The sequence below is a fragment of the Hordeum vulgare genome, chromosome 6H, assembly GCF_904849725.1.
Source record: "Hordeum vulgare subsp. vulgare chromosome 6H, MorexV3_pseudomolecules_assembly, whole genome shotgun sequence".
Classification (NCBI taxonomy): domain Eukaryota; kingdom Viridiplantae; phylum Streptophyta; class Magnoliopsida; order Poales; family Poaceae; genus Hordeum; species Hordeum vulgare.
This window is the reverse complement of record NC_058523.1, coordinates 447039674-447052959: the sequence shown is the minus strand read 5'-3', so window position 1 is coordinate 447052959 and position 13286 is coordinate 447039674.

Below are 13286 nucleotides of genomic sequence, written 5' to 3'. Positions count from 1 at the left end.
CAAGTTGCTCGAAATAGTGATGTTTTAGGGATGCTGAAATATTTCTAAGTCTGAGATCTGTTATATTTTGTTGCTGTCTTGTCTTGCTTCTATCTTTTGATCTGCAGCTCTTTTGAGGTTGGTGCAATGGAGTTAGTTGTAGACCTTGTGATTCTCTAGCATGATGTGAATTTTCATGCCATTTGGAGTCCTGTAGCTTATGGTTTTGCTGCTGTCAATATGCCTTCAAATCAAAACTGCACTTTCATGAAGTGTTATTTTCACGAAGTCTGAAACTGTGTGTGAGAAGCCATTTTGTGACTTCTTTTTCTAGTGATCCATGATGCCATGCTAGTTGTTGTTATTTGTTTGTTGTAGTGCTTCTTGTCCTCTATCGCCTCATGCCTTGGTTGAGCATGTTGGGATTTTGTAGCTCGTAGTTGTGGGGCGTAGAAAATGCTATGTGGCTGATTTTGGCAGATTGTAGTGATTTCTTGTTTTGCTCGTAGTTGTTGAACCGTAGCTCTAATTTGATCGTGTCCTATATGAAACTTGCCTAGAATCTCGTGTAGTTTCATTTTCTCTTGCTGGTTGTATGTTTTGAAGTACTCGTGACCGTCGTTGCACACATATTGCATTCATGCCATCATATCTTGCGGTGCTTGCATCTTTTGAACTGTAGCTCCGTTGGAGATGTTCTCTATGTGTAAATTGCTTGTAAACCTATTTATTTTGCTGTTTTACAACTAAATAAATGTGTTAGTTCAGATCTGGACAGAATTGTAAATTAACATGTGAGGTCGTTTCGGAGGTGCTATATGTCATTTCCGACCTCATTTAAAATGCCTAGATAGGTAGATTAATTACGCTTCACCTCTTGCCATGTTTAACCACATTTAATACTGCCGTGTAACTAATCGAGATAGAACTAAATAATTAAGCTTGGAGTTTCATCAATATGCAACTCGTTGCATATTGAACTTCACTTAATGTGTAGTGTTTGTTTGTCGTGGATTGTCATGCCGTGACTTGCTTGCATTCAGCTGTTCATGCATCATATGTGTTGTGCGTCGTGTGGTGAATATCGTGTGTTGATTTGTGTTTCCGGTTTGCTTCGTCTCGATAGAGTTCCGCAGCGTGCCGGATTGTGAGGACCCGTTCAACTACGTCGATTCGTCTGCTTCACGGAGACATTCTTCTTCCAAGCGGGATCTTAGGCAAGATGACCATTTCCCCAGATACCATTACTATCATTGCCATGCTAGTTATTTCGATGCTATCGATTATGTCTCGTTGCCTACCACGTGTTAAATATCAGCCTCTCAACAATGCCATGAAAACCTTCAACCTGTTCAACCTAGAAAACCACTGATCGGCTATGTTACCGCTTGCTTAACCGTGTGTAGCGTTGCTAGTTGCAGGTGCAGTTGCTTCCATTTGTTAACATGGGTTCCTTGTTATATCATCATATTAAATGCTATTTAATTTAATGCACCTATATACTTGGTAAAAGGTGGAAGGCTCGGCCTTTCTAGCCTGGTGTTTTGTTCCACCTTTGCCCTCTTAGTTTTGGCTACCGGTGTTATGTTCCATAATTGAGCGCTCCTAACACGATCGGGGTTGTTATGGGGACCCCCTTGATAATTTGTTTTAGATTAAAGCTGGTCTGGCAACGCCCAACATTGGTACTACATTTGCCTAAACACCTAATAAAATTGCATAGGGACTTTCCGGACCCCGAGGATAATTTAATCAACCCCCGGGCCAGTGCTCCTCATGAGTGTTGGTCCCACCTGAGCGATTTCCGGTGCCCCTCTGGTCACCTAGAGGTTTAGCGATCCCGACGTCTAGCTCATCTGTCGTGTCCTGAGAACAAGATACGCGGCTCCTATCGGGATCGTCGACACGTCGGGCGGCCTTGCTGGATTAGTTTTACCTTTGACGAAATATCTTGTGCATCGGGATTCCGATGATGCTTTGGGTAATCTCAGAGTTGAGGTTTTCCACTAGGGAATCCGACGAGATTGCGATCTTCGTGATTGAGGATTTCTATGCGGCTTGTGGTAATTTTTGATGGACTAGTTGGAGCACCCCTGTAGGGTTAAATCTTTTCGGAAAGCCATGCCCGCGGTTATGTGGCAACGTGGAAACTTTGTTTAACACTGATTCTAGACAACTTGAAGTTAACTTAATTAAAACTTGCGAACTGTGTGCGTAACTATGACTGTCTCTTTCGTGAGTTCCTTCTCCGATCGAGGACACGGTGGGGTTATGTCTGGCGTAGGTAGGTGTTCAGGATCATTCTTTTGATCAACTGTAGCTCACGTCCATTATGCGTAGATCTTTCCCCTCTTATTTCTTGTACTCGTAAGTGTAGCCACCAAATACATGCTTAGCCGCTGCTGCAACCTCACCACTTAACCATACCTCACCTAATAAGCTTTGCTAGTCTTGATACCTTTGGAAATGAGATTGCTGAGTCCCCCGTGGCTCATAGATTACTACAACACCAGTTGCAGGTACATGTAAAGGTTATTTGACGCGAGCGCGTTGATTGTTCATTTGGAGTTGCTTCTTCTTCTTCTTCTTCTTCTTCTTCATCGATCTAGGATGGGTTCCAGGCCGACAGCCTGGGATAGCAAGGATGGACGTCGTTCTTCTTTTCTCATTTGATTTCGTCCGTAGTCGGATCCTGCTCTTCTTCATGATGTTAATGTTTTGTACTGCTGTGACTCTGATGTAGCTTGTGGCGAGTGTAAGCCAGTTCTATATATATATATCTCTCTTCTTTTTAGTACATGTACTTGTAACGATATCCATTCTTGCGACACAACGAGATGCGCTTCTATCCCTGACGAGGCCTTCATGCCAAATTGAGGATAGGGTCGCATCTTGGGCGTGACAATATTGATCCTTATGGGTTGTCAACAGAGGAAGAGGTTGAGGCCGACCTAAAAAGGATTGAACGTTCAATTGATGAATAATATGAGGAATTACCTCTACCTCAACCAGGGGATATGCATGTGGAGTTCAGAAAGTCGAGCTAACCAAACAAGGCTACACCTTCCAATACTCGATTTACCAATGCTGCCTCCACTATTAAAACCCATCCTTTGATGGAAGGAGCAATGATCGTCACCAACAAAATTCACAAGGAGAACTTGGACCTTAAGAGAGAGGTGGATAAACTTAAGGAGGAGATGCGTATCCTAAAGAACATCATCACTAAGAAGATCACTTCATCACCACCATCACCCAAGAAGGACACTTGAGTACATGGGTATGGGCACTGTCGGTGTCAAAACCGGCTGATCTTGAGTAGGGTGTCTGAACTGTGGATCTTTGGATTGATGGATAACAAGGGAGGAAGGAGATGATGTTTAACCAGGTTTGGTCCCTCTTGATAGAGGTAAAACCCTACGTCTTGCTGTTGTTGTATTGATGAAGTAATACAGAATACATAATTGATCTATCTCAAGATCGGATATTGTGGTCTAAACCCTAATTGTAATGAGCTTAATCTGTCTCAATATGAGATTGTCTATCGACTAGCTTCGGATCGGCTTATATAATGCAACATAGGCCTAGGATAACAAGAGTTCTAGTCGACTATGTCGGTGTAGAGGAGTACTTGTCTTGATCACCAAGTCTTGTGGAATCTTCCTCGTATATGTCATCGGCTGTCTAAAGTGGCCCACGAGTCTGTCCCATAGAGATAGGCTGGTGGCCTGAGGACACCTTAGTCTCGGACTCCCTCGGTATCCCCTGAACTGGCCAGCAATGTCGTAGTCTTGATCCTCAAGATCTTCATGCGTACAAAGTCTTCGGTTTGTGGGGCGAGTTCTTCTCCCCATTTATGTTTGGCCAACACCAGTTCGGCCACCGATGACTTCCCGACTTCCGAGCATAGGTCTTTGATTTGGGAACGCTCCTTGGTCCTTTTGAATTGTTCTTCATCTTTGGTCATCGATCTTGAAAACTGGTTCAACAAATCTTCCCATCATTGATCTTGAGGATCGTGGGGGTGAATCCGAAGAGTTCACACATCGAGCATCCGATGAGCCCCTTTAAGTTATCGGCCTTTATTAATGCCTTGTATTTTTTCACGCCACACCTCCGGTTTGAAATGTTTCCTGTGTGGCGGTGTCCTCGTGCGTCCGAGCTCCATTGCCGAACTACATCCCAGATGTCTTTTTGTTCAGCCAAGATCCGATGATGGTCGGCGTGCGAGGTGTCATAGATTACCTCGGTCTTTAAAAGAGTATAAGTAATTCAGTCGAGCTTAATGCCGGAAATGCTTTCTATGAAGCGAACCACTTGCGCCCGAGCTGTATGCAGGACTGCTTCTGAGGTGGTGCACCACTTCAGCAGTGGGTTAATTTTTGTGGATATTTTTGATTGGTGCAATTTTTCTGTTTTGAGATGTATAGCCAGTATCCGTCAAGGTGCGTGTCGGTCTAAAACTTGGAATGCACCTGAAGGATAACCTCTGATCCGAGTAGCCTCTGAGACCCCGGTTGATTCGCAAACTCGGCCTGGGGATCAACTCCTAGCTCGACAACATACTTAGGAACGGAAACACAATACGCATAGTCCTCGAGACTCAAGTTGGGTGCGTCCGACCAACCTGATGATTGTAATCACCTCGGAAACTATTCATCACTTGTTGTGTATGTTTTGACAACGCGAAGTACAGATCGGCAGGAAATATTCTGAAAGGTGGGTCGGAAAATAATTCTCGAGCAAAACTACCACATCGAACACCTCAAACAAGACGGTGTCCTGCCTCCTAAAAAGAACATAAAAATAGGTTAAAGGTGCCATAAGCTCGGAAAACCAGAAAGATTTAGCACAAAATTTACGTCTGAACTGAATCAAGTTTCTTGGTGCCAATCCAAAAATTGGTCTTAATTTTTGTGTGCTTCCATCATGCTTTATCATGACACATCTGATCTCAAGATTTCAAGCGGGTGAGCCTTCGGCTTCAACCTCCACATCCGGAAGGCGAAGTGTTTCTTCGAGGCGAGTTAAGCGAACTAAACTCGACCGGATTTATAAAGAAACCAGGCAATCCGGCTATCGGCCACACACTCGAGTCGAGAAAGGAGCGGTAGAAAAAGACTTTGCAACAACCAAGAAGAAAGCATTTATTATAAAACAACTCATATAAAATTTTAAGAGCCCCAAGTAACATCGGTAAAAGAAATGTTTTTAACAAACAACGCTTTTAACAAGCTAGGTTTTAAAAAAAAACTTTTTTGTGTAACACAAATATAATGCTTGGTTGAACCGCACAAAAATTGAAAATTGAAAAAAAGATTGTGCATGAAAGCGACTTAGCTGGTTAATGTGGTCGGTGTGACGTGGGCCGAGTTTGTAGTGGGTCAAGGTCCCAGCCCCGAAGCCGGTTTTGAGGTTCCCGAGCGAAGAGCTCGGCTTGATGAAGTGGCGACGCATCATGGTCGAGGTGGCGAGGCAAAGCCCCCGATCTAGCTAAGATGACGAAGTTGGTCGGGTCGTGACGCCGAAGTCCTCGGAGTAGGTTGATGGAGAGATGGCGAAGTCCACGGTCTAGCCGAGGTGATGGAGTAGGTCGGCGTGGTGGATGTCGGCTTGAAAAAGGGACAGTGCGGCAGTGCCGACGCAGGTCAAAATTTGTGACATGAATGCTGGCTTGATGAAGCAATGGCGCGCACGCCCATTGAGGGAGTTCCGGATTAAGGGGTCCTCGGGAAGTCGGGTTGTCCCTCATGGGCCGATCATATGGGCTGCGATATTGAAGAATCGGATTATCTCACGATTACATGATTAAGATGGAAAGCTCTGAAGGCAGGCGTGCACTCCAAGGCAAAGTGACCTGTTCAGCCCGTCCAATACCGATCTATGTCGGTAACATGTAACCCTAGGGGTCCTATTGTCTATATAAACCATGGACCCTCATACGTAGAGGGGGGTTATTTCATCTAGGGTTAGCTCATATGATCTCGAGGTAGATCAACTCTTTAATCATCATTCCCCATCAATATTATCAAGCGGGACGTAGGGATTTACCTCCTTAAGAGGGCCCGAACCTTGGTAAACATCGTCTCTCCCTCTCTCGTGCAACCCATCGATCTAAGCTCTACAGTTCGGGACCCCCTACCCGAGATCTGCCGGTTTTGACGCTGACATTGGTGCTTTCATTGAGGGTTCCGCCGTTGGATCGCCGCAAAGATCTAGGCTCGCTTGATCATCAACGATCGAGTCCTAGACGAGGACATCTTTGCCCCCGAACACGTCTCTGTGCTCGGCCGCTTCATGCCGAGTATGGACCTAACCGGCCATCCTGGCCTGATCGGTGGTTTTGTCCCGAGTCACTGGATAAGGTTCGGAGAGTTTGAAGTCTCCACCGATTCGCGGGGCAATCTGTTCCCCGCTAACCTCACGACCTCGGTCGATGAGGTACAAAACCGTGAAGCCTTGTCTCCAGGTCCCCTGTCTGACCAAGGTCTTGGTCCCCTCCTCCTCAGAGAGAAGGCTTCTAGCTTGGAATCGACCACTCTGTCTGGACAGATGGAAATGGCTATTGCTGAATTGGTTTCCTTCCCGAAAGTCAAGGAGATTAACTTCAAAAACATACAGAAGATTGGTCAGGTCAAACTCTCGATGTTAAATGAGACGCTCGACCAAATCCAGTCGCTTCAAATCTCGCTTACCCGAAGTTTGACTTGTTCAAAGATCGGCTCCGAGGTGGTCGATGGGGACTTTTACAACCCACCCACCACCCACTTGATCGCCACCATCGAAGATCTAACCGACACACTGGACTACACTTCCAAAGAGTTTGAGGATATGGACGAAGAGGCCTACTACCCCACCCCTCATAAACACAGGGAAGTGGACATCAACTTCTACTTACGACGTCTACATGGTAGATGCTACCTCTTGAGCTTGTGTTGGTATTTCCCTTGAAGAGGAAAGGGTGATGCAGCACAGTAGCAGTAAGTATTTCACTCTGTTTTGAGAACCAAGGTATCAATCCAGTAGGAAAATCAAGCCAAGTGTCCAGAGTACCTGCGCAAACACAAACAAGCTTGCACCCAACGCTATAAAGGGGTTGCCAATCCCTTCAAGATTGATTGCAAAGTGAGATCTGAAGGTGGAAAGTGCAACAAAGTAAAAGTGTAAGGCTGAAAATATGATGTGAAGTAGACCCGGGGGCCATAGTGTTCACTAGAGGCTTCTCTCAAAATAGCAAATATTACGGTGGGTGAACTAATTACTGTCGAGCAATTTATAGAACCGTGCAAAGTCATGCCGATATCTAAGGCAATGATCATACATATAGGCATCACGTCCGAGACAAGTAGACCGATACTATCTACATCTACTACTATTACTCCACACATCGACCGCTATCCAGCATGCATCTAGTGTATTGAGTTCATGACGAACAGAGTAACGCCTTAAGCAAGATGACATGATGTAGAGGGATAAATTCATGCAATAGATATAAAACCCATCTTTTTACCCTTGATGGCAACAACACGATGCGTGCCTCGCTACCCCTTCTGTCACTGGGTGAGGTCACCGCACGGTATGAACCCAAAACCAATCACTTCTCGCATTGCAAGAATCATAGATCAAGTTGGCCAAACAAAACCCACAACTCGAAGAGAATTACAAGGATATGAAATCATGCATATAAGAGATCAGAAGAAACTCAAATAAGATTCATAGATAATCTGATCATAAATCCACAATTCATCGGATCTCTACAAACACACCGCAAAAGAAGATTACATCGGATAGATCTCCATGAAGATCATGGAGAACTTTGTATTGAAGATCCAAGAGAGAGAAGAAGCCATCTAGCTACTAGCTATGGACCCGAAGGTCTATGGTGAACTACTCACGCATCATCAGAGAGGCAATGGTGTTGATGAAGAAGCCCTCCGTATTCGAATCTCCCTTCGACAGGGCACTAGAACGTGCCCCAGATGGGATCTTGCGGAGACAGAAGCTTGCGGCGGCGGAAAAGTATTTTCGTGGATCTCTCTCGTGGTTTTGGATTTTTCGAGGATTTATAGGCGGAAGAAGTAGGGCAGACAAGCCACAGGGGGCCCACAAGCCTACTAGGCGTGGCCCCCTGGTCGCGCCTAGGGGCTTGTGGCCTCCCCTGGTGGCCTCTGCCTTGGTTCTCACGCCCCGTGCGTATCTTCTTTTCCGGAAAAAAATTCTTTTTGTAAGTTTTATTCCGTTTGGACTCCATTTAATATTCTCCTCTGAAAAGGGTAAAAACACGAAAAAACAGGAACTGGCACTTGGCACTGAGTTAATAAGTTAGTCCCAAAAAAGATATAAAAGGCATACAAAACATCCAAAGTTTGACAAGATAATAGCATGGAACCATAAAAAATTATAGATATGTTGGAGACGTATCAAGCATCCCCAAGCTTAACTCCTGCTCGTCCTCGAGTAGGGAAGTGATAAAGACTGAATTTTTGATATGGAATGCTACCTAGCATATTTGTCCTTTGTAACTTCTTTCATGTGACATGAATGTTCAGATCCGTAAGATTCAAAACAATAGTTTGCTATTGACATGGAAACAATAATACTTCAAGCAAACTAGCAAGGTAATCATGAACTTTCGAAATAACAAGGCCAAAGAAAGTTATCCCTACAAAATCATATAGTCTGGCTATGCTCCATCATCCCCACATAACTAATTTAAATCATGCACAACCCCGGTATTGGCCAAGTAATTGTTTTCGCACTCTTACTTTCTCAAACCTTTTTCAACTCTCACACAATACATGAGCATGAGCCATGGATATAACACTATAGGTGGAATAGAGTGTGGTGGAGGTTGTGAGACAAAAAGGAGGAGATGGTCACATCGACTCGGTGTATCAAAGGGCTATGTAGATGCCCATCAATAGATATCAATGTGAAAGAGTAGGGATTGCCATACAACGGATGCACTTAGAGCTATAAGTATGTGAAAGCTCAAAAGGAGAACTAGTGGGTGTGCATCCAACTTGCTTGCTCACGAAGACCTAGGGCACTTTTGAGGAAGCCCATCATTGGAATATACAAGCCAAGTTATATAATGAAGATTCCCACTAGCATATGGTGGTGACAAAACAAAAGGCTCTCTATCATGAAGAACATGGTGCTATTATGAAGCACAAGTGTGGAAAAGATAGTAGCATTGTCCCTTCTCTCTTTTTCTCTCTTTTTTTGTTTGGGCTCTTTGGCCTCTTTCCATATTTTTTTTGTGGGCAACTTTGGCCTCTTTTTTATTTATTTACTCACATGGGACAATGCTCTAATAATGATGATCATCACACTTTTATTTACTCACAACTCAAAGCTTAGAACAATGATGACTCTATAGGAAATGCCTCCGGTAGTGTACCGGGATGTGCAATGATCTAGCTTGGCGTATGACTCGCTAGCTATATTACGATCATGCAATGGCAATATGAGAGTGACGACACAAGTCATGAGACGGAACGGTGGGAGTTGCATGGCAATATATCTCGGAATGGCTATGAAAATGCCATAGTAGGTAGGTATGGTGGCTGTTTTGAGGAAGGCATATGGTGGGTTTGTGCATCGGCGAAAGTTGCGTGACACTAGAGAGGCTAGCAATGGTGGAAGGTGAAAGTGCATCTATACCCTGGACTCACATTAGTCATGAAGAACTCACATACTTATTGCGAAAGTTTTTATTAGTAATCAAAACAAAGTGCTAAACGCATACTCCTAGGGGAAGGGTTGGTAGGTGTTAACCATCGCGCGATCCCGACCGCAACACAAAGGATGACAATCAATAGATCAATTATGCTCCGACTTCCTAACATAGCGGTTCACCATACGTGCATGTTACATGAATCACTAACTTCAACACAAGTATTTCTAGATTCACAACACCCTACTAACATAACTCTTAATATTACCAAATCCATGTCTCAAAACTAATTGAGAGGAATCAAACTTCTCTTTCTAATCAATGCACAAGAAGATGGAAGTTTCATTGTATCCTCTTTGGGTGCCTATAACCTTTGGGACTACTTTCATAGCACAAGCCAACTACCAAGTTACTCAGAGAGATCACTCTCAAAAAAGATATAAGTGAAGATCGAGAGTTCTTATTTCTCCAAAATATGACACCGTCGTGCTCTAAAAGATCTAAGTGAAGCACATAGAGCTAAATTGCCTAACTCAAAAGATATAAGCGAAGCTCAAAGAGTATTCTAGAAAAATCACGATGAGTGCATGTATCTCTCGAAAGGTGTGCATAAAGGATGATTGTGACACAAAAAAAAAGAAAATACTCCTACGATACAAGACGCTCCAAGCAAAACACATATCATGTGGTGAATAAAAATATAGCTCCAAGTAATGTTACCGATGGATTGAAGACAAAAGAGGGGATGCCTTCCCGGGGCATCCCCTAGCTTAGGCTTTTTAGAGTCCTTGAATTTGGCTTGGGATGCCTTGGGCATCCCCAAGCTTGAGCTCTTTCCACTCTTTATCTCACCGTCCATGAGAACATCACCCAAAACTTGAAAACTTCACAACACAAAACTTAAACAGAAACTCGTGATATCATTAGCACAAGCAAACAAACTACCACCTCTTGAGGTACGGTAGCAAACTTGATTTAAATTTATATTGGTGTTAAATTACTGTATTCTCACTTTTCCATGGCTAGTACCCCCCGATACTATCCATAGTTTCATCAAAACAAGCAATGAACACAACAAAAACAGAATCTGTCAAAAACAGACCAGTCTGTAGCAATATGTATACTTCATATACTTCTGGTATCTCAAAAATTCTGAAACATTACAAAAGTTTGGGAAAATGACATATCAACCGGCAGCAAAAAGAATCAACTCAAAAGCTCTTTCTGTATAAAAATGAAAAATAATTTCGTGAGCGAAAGGTTTCTGTCTTTTTCCAGCAGGATCAAACAACCATCACCAAACTAGTCATAAAGGTTTTACTTGGCTCAAACACAAAAAGAAACACAAAAGACACAATCATAACAGAATTATGATGGTGTGGACGCAACAAAACAGAAAGCAAAAATCAAAGATAAATTCATTGGGTTGCCTCCCAACAAGCGCTATTGTTTAACGCCCTTAGCTAGGCATAAGGTGATAGAATCACGTATCGTCGTCTTTGGTGCTCAAACCATAAGTAGCCCTCATCATGGACTCATAAGGCAATCTTATTTTCTTTCTAGGAAAATGCTCCATGCCCTTCTTTAAAGGAAATTGAAATCTAATATTCCCTTCCTTCATATCGATGATAACACTAATAGTCCTTAGGAAAGGTCTACCAAGAATGATAGGGCATGTAGGATTGCAATCAATATCAAGCACAATGAAATCAACGGGTACATAGTTCCTATTTGCAATAATAAGAACATCGTTGATCCTTCCCATGGGTTTCTTAACAGTAGAATCCGCAAGATGCAAATTAAGAGAGCACTCCTCAATGTCATTAAAGCCTAGAACATCACATAAAGACTTTGGAATCAGGTAAACACTAGCACCCAAATCACACAAAGCATTGCAACCATAGTTTTTGATCTTGATTTTGATAGTAGGTTCCCACTCATCATGAAGCTTTCTAGGAATAGAAACTTCCAACTCAAGTTTCTCTTCAAGAGATTTTATCATAGCATCGACGATATGATCGGTAAAGGCCTTGTTTTGGCTATAAGCGTGTGGAGAGTTTAGCATGGATTGCATCAAGGAAATACATTCAATCAAAGAGCAACTATCATAATTGAATTACTTGAAATCCAAAGTAGTAGTTTCATTACTACTCAAAGTTTTGATATCCGCCACTACATTTTCAATGCTTTTAGCATCAAGATAGATAGACTCCGAATCATTGGGGCGTTTTTCAACCAAGGTGGATTCATATCCAGCCCCATCATCATTAGGTTTGACACTAGAAAACAAGGATTCAATTGGAGTCACACCAAGCACTTTAAGATCTTCGTGATTCTCATCACAAGAACACGCCTTTTTTAGCCATTCATGTCTAGCATGAATTTGGGTGGTTCTTTCTTTACTCTTATTCATGGAAACACACATAGCTTTCAAAGTTTCATCCATATTGATTTTGGGAGGAGCACATCTAGCTTTTAAAGCATCAATATCAAGAGACATTCTATCAACGCTCCTAGCCAAATTATCAATTTTGAGTAGTTTTTCTTCTATGGACGCATTGAAAATCTTTTGCGAGTTGATAAACTATTTGATATTACTCTCTAGATCACAGGGTAGTTTATTGTAATTTCCATGAGTATTGTTGTAGGAGTTGCCAAAGTTATTAGAGGGATTACTAGGAAAAGGCCTAGGAATATAGTTTCCTGTAAAAGCATTATTGTTGCCAAAATTATTCCTACCAACAAAATTAACGTCCAAGCTTTCATTGCTACTCTCAATCAAGGAATACAAGGGCATATCATTTGGATCTAAAGGAGCACCTTTACTAGCAAACAATTTCATTAACTCATCCATCTTAGCACTCAATGAGTTAATTTCTTCTATAGCGTGTACCTTCTTACTAGTAGGTGACCTTTGAGTGTGCCACTGAGAATAGTTTGTCATGATATTGTCTAGGAGTTTTGTGGCTTCTTCGAATGTGATTTCCATGAACGTTCCACCGGAGGCGGAGTCCAAGATATTTCTAGAAGCGAAATTCAAACCATCGTAGAAGATTTGTATAATCATCCAAAGACTCAAGCCATGAGTGGGACAATTTCTAATCATCAATTTCATTCTCTCCCAAGATTGTGCAACATGTTCATGATCAAGTTGCTTAAAATTCATGATATCATTACGGAGAGAGATAATCTTAGCCGGCGGAAAATACTTGGATATATAAACATCTTTGCACTTGTTCCAAGAACCAATACTGTTTTTGGGCAAAGATGAAAACCAAGTTTTTGCTCGATCTCGCAACGAGAACGGAAATAGCTTCAATTTAATCACATCATTATCCACATCTTTCTTCTTTTGCATATCGCAAAGCTCATTGAAGGTATTAAGATGGGATGCGACATCTTCACTAGGAAGGCCGGAGAATTGCTCTTTCATAACAAGATTCAGCAAAGCATCATTGATTTCGTATGATTCCGCACTAGTGGCGGGAGCAATCGGAGTACTAATAAAATCATTATTATTAGTATTCGAGAAGTCACAAAGTTTGGTGTTTTCAGTCATGGTGACTTCAGCAAGCAGACAAGCACACAAGCGAACACAAAGCAAGCGAAAGAAAAGGGCGAACGAAAA